Source organism: Esox lucius, chromosome 11, assembly GCF_011004845.1.
Source record: "Esox lucius isolate fEsoLuc1 chromosome 11, fEsoLuc1.pri, whole genome shotgun sequence".
In the NCBI taxonomy this organism is placed as follows: Eukaryota; Metazoa; Chordata; class Actinopteri; order Esociformes; family Esocidae; genus Esox; species Esox lucius.
In genome coordinates, this window is record NC_047579.1 from 19,488,594 (window position 1) to 19,493,441 (window position 4,848).

Sequence of the window (4,848 nt, forward strand, 5' to 3'; positions counted from 1 at the left end):
TATATTCCAACCACACTATTTTATAATCTAAACTCAATATATCAAATGACACCAAAACAAAAACAAAATTACCTTGAAACCATTCAATACACCCCTAGCATTTTATCAAATGCTAAAATTTAAATTAGGTGCAAAAAACATTTGCAAATTGTTAGAAAGTCATGCAAGTTTAAATTGCGAAGATACAGTCTTCCATAACGATTAGAAACTTGGTCTGGTTTGGTCTTATCCATATGAGTGTGCGGTAAAACATCAATGCCAAGATAAAAAGACCTATCCAAGGTCCTCAGAGGAAAGATTATTGATGCCCATGAGTCTGGGTTACATAGACATTTCCAAGCAATTCAAAGTACATCATTCCAATGCAATCTACAACCCCATTTCCAAAAAACTATGCAATGTTGGGTAAAATGTAAAGAAAAACAAAATGCAATGATGTGCAAATTATTTAAACCAACTTTTCTGAAATGTGTTTCTGACATCAAATTCAATATGGGTATGTATTTTTCCAAAAACAATACAATTTCTCAGGTTCAACATTTCATATGTTATCTGTACTATTTTCTATTAAATATAGGGATAAATGATTCGCACATTATTGCATTCTGTTTTTATTGGCATTTTACGCAGCGTCTCAACTTTTTTGGAAACGGGGTTGTACACAGGACAGGTAGAACAAGCTAACTTCTATGAATGGCCTTGCTGGGGTCAAAGGTAACTTACTGTGTAAATAAAGTAAACTGAAACTTACATTTTCATGAATTGTCATAGAAATGTGTCATTTTGCATGGCCTCCAAGTTTCTCTCATCAAAAACATTATCTACATGGGCATGTACTTAATTGTATCACAGTCTTGTTTCTTTTTGGAGGTCAAGGTGTTACAATTCCCCTTGATTAGTGCCCCAGGTCTCTCCCACTAGATTACCTACGGGGCTCTTGCAAAAAATATAGTGCACTGGTAATTCCATGGCTTTGCAAAAGTACATTGAGAATATGTTTTTGATTTCAATCCAATAAAACTGGGATTAGTTTTATTTGAGTAAAACACTTGGATTATACTATCAAATAAATCATCATTTGAAAAAAAAAAAAAACATTTTTTAGCCTACTTTCTTGGATGTAATATCCTGCTACCATAACCATTTTTTATCTAGTCTGCTTTTTAAATACATTTACTATGTATTTGTATTTGAAGGCAAAGGTAATATACTCCATTTGAATTCAGAATATTTTTTCCCAAGTGCCTGACAGACAGGAAATAGAAGCACTGGTCTACCAGTCTATCTTCTCCCTCTCTATTGGTAATGAAGGGGTTACGAATGACGTCAGCGCTCCCTGGATCGGTGACCTTAAAGGTAAAGAGAGCAAATGTGCTCTACAATTTCATAGAGATGGAAAGAGGAATCGTTTGAGTGACTGTGCAATTATAATGCCTTTTCCAGCACGGACGGATTTGGCTGATCCCTGTTAATGACCTAGTTGTGATCAAACTACTAACCAGGTCATCTGAAAGATCAGCCAATGACCAAAAGGATCATCAAGAGGGATCAGAGAAGAAAAAAGTTAGAAGAAGTTAGAGGTCAAACGTTAAATACAAATTGTGTTTGCCTTTAATGGCCATGCGAAATCACGCTTTACCAAAGTTAAGTCATCTATGTCGATCTTTAAAAAGAAAATTAAATCTAAATTAAATGACATCATTTTTAACACAAACATGCTGCTACACGACATTGATATAGGCGCCTTATGGAACAGCATATTTGCTTCCAATTCTGGGGTGATAAAAAATTCAAAATGCTGATTTGTGGATTTAAGTACTCTAATTGACTAGTTGTTTTGGGGGATTTTGGTCTTCTGTTTAAACCGGGTTGTGGGCTAGGGGTATTATGCAAACTAGGCTGTGCTTAAATGTATGGACATCGAAAATGTAGAAATAACTACAAAACACGAGGTCTAAGCTAAAAGTTTGTAATACAGTTTCTAACATGCAGTGGAAGATAATACTTGACTTGGACATTTCCAAGGATTGTTGAGTTGTATATAACTCGACTTGTGCTGAAATATCGATTACACTGAGATTAATTGTTCGTGTTTTAGGATAACTCATGCGGTTCTCCAGCCCTTTGTCCTGATAGAACGAGAGTAGCCTAGTCGCGAGAGTCACTTCGGGAGCTTCTATAGAAATGTTTGGTCGTTTCTATAGATCCAGCTCAAAACAATTGTGTATAACAAAAAATACTCATTTAAAAAAAAAAATAATAATCTCCTCCCAAGTTTCTTGTTAGTGGGTAGGCATATAGCCTAACATCTAATAACAGTGCTTTAATTTTCCAGTAAAAAAAAAAACAATACGTGCACTGCAGACATATTTTGAAACGGTCTGTTAGCAACTCTGCCTCGACAGAATGATGGAAAGTAACACATTTAAATTACTTCTAATGAAACATGCACAGAAGCACTATACAGTACCTGTATTTTTAATCAAATAAATATTTAGTATGCCCCATATTTTCACCTATTAATTTAAAGTAGGCATGTCAAAGCCAGACAATGGCAATTATATAAATTGTGAATTAAATGATTAATTCATTGGGATCCTCCCTTGATATTTCAGAAATAGCATTTGTATTTTTGATTATAAACACACCTTTGCAATATTGTTCATGTATGTCAAGGTTGTAACCATTATCATTTTACTCTGTAGTGCATAAGCCTAATCGTCTGAAATTAAACAGGAAAACATAATAAACAAGACAGTTATTGGTTCCAGACATAGGCCTCGTTCAGGCTCACAATGACTTGTCTTTTCCTTGTCTAGCCTGTTCATATGAGCCGAGATTCACCACAGCACTGACTGTGGTTGCATGCATTATTATCAATGCAGCATTTTATAAGGCTTATTATACCAATTAACATGTAGCCTGTATAAGCATTTATGGTCCGATTAATGTTAAAACTAGTGCCAATACCTGTAACTGAGACCTCAGTTATAACGTGCCATGATGGCAGTAGCAGATAAGCAGGTCAGTTGGACTCCTTAGGCCTACTTTTGACGGTTGCTCAATATTTATATAATGTCTTTATGTATACTAACTTGATGTTTTAAATGCGATAAAACGTCCCATCCAAGGTTTTAATAAAAGAGGGCAGTCAAAAATATGTGCCAAACTAAATAATTTATACATTATTAATGTTCTTATCAACAATCCCAATATAGCCTACCGGCTGGAAATTCAAATGACGGATTCACACTTACTCAAAATGTTTCTACAAACCAGACCACACCTTATCGTTCCCACAGTAAAATGTTGATTTTCAGTTGTATAATTTTGACTTGGGATTCACAGGCATGATTACAATGCGTGGGATTTATTTGTGCATGGTCATAACGCAGGTGATACAAAATAAAACATATCCTAAGAATAACAGGGGTATTGTTTGGCTATTATTTGAATGTTTCAGTTTTGGTTACCCATTGCAGCAATAAAGCAGTTCTTTTTTGTAGGTTTAGGCCTGCCTTAGCAGCGTGTTGTATATGCACCGTGACAAGCATGAGGGGTTACAGCACACATTGCATGTGCTCTTATTACCCTATACCCTCCGGTATGTGTCATAATTTGACTCTTGTTCCTGATTCAGATATTAAGAAACAGGGTAGGCCTATGGGTTTACGTCTGTTCCCGTTGGGCTATGTGGCGATAAATGGGCCATTCCTGCTGGCTGGATGTGGGTGGGAGTTGGAAAGACTGTCAATCAGATCCGCTTCATGGACCAGGGACAATACCTATCGTAAGACTGGTCTGTTTCAAAATAAATCAGTCACTCCACATTTGTGCCCCACCATAGGTCTCCGCTGCGTGCACGAGGACAAGGATCTCAGAGGAGAGAGGAAGCGTGAGGGCATGTTTTTTCAGACTAATGCCCGGAACAACCTTTTGAAGCACAAAACTGCCACGCCCCGCCTGCTGAACCTTTCCAGGTCAAAACGTTTCCTTCAGAAACCTCTAAAAATTATAATTGAGGAACCCATGTGTCAAGGTTTTAACATTTAATTTAGAATCTTTCTAATAATGTATTGTAGAGGTGGCAGCCAATCTGATTGGAGGTGTGGCTTATTAGAGGCGTGGCTTTCTGATTGTACAAAAAGCAATCCATAAGCTTGAAAATGTGTATGTTCCTTTAATAATTTGACTGTGTTTTACATATTCTAATAATATTAACATCTGTGATTACATCTAGTAATAAAGCAGTAATAAACTATTCCAACTTTGAGATATGACAAACTCTTGAACTTGTTCACCTCTGTAAACCTTACTGAAGCCACAAATCTGTGGTTATTCAACCTTAACATGATGAAAATACAACAGAATAGATTACAAATAATTCGACTGAAATTGTATGTACTATAACAAATAACCTTTTAAATGACTAATGTTACAGCAAAAGAAAGACACATCTAAATATGTTTTCCTTTTTTAATGTAATATCCTACATTAATATGTGTAATAACAACCAGTCAAGTTATAACAAGTCTAACAATGTCTACAGGTCGGAAAAGATCTGTTTACCTTTCCCACTACCATTAGGCTTACCAAATGCATTCTGATGGAATTAGGCCTGCACCGTAGGTCAGGGGTCACTGGCACAGACTGTGATGAGTTCTCTGACATGCACACCCACACAAGCACACCACATTTCCCCAAATGTTAATTCTGAATAAAAACATTTTAAAAAAACATTATATTTTTTAATGAAAATATTCAGTCATAGGTCGAAATGTAATCAATATTGAAATGCTGTATAACAAACGAGTATTTTTCTATTCCCTACAGTGGCCAAGATTCATG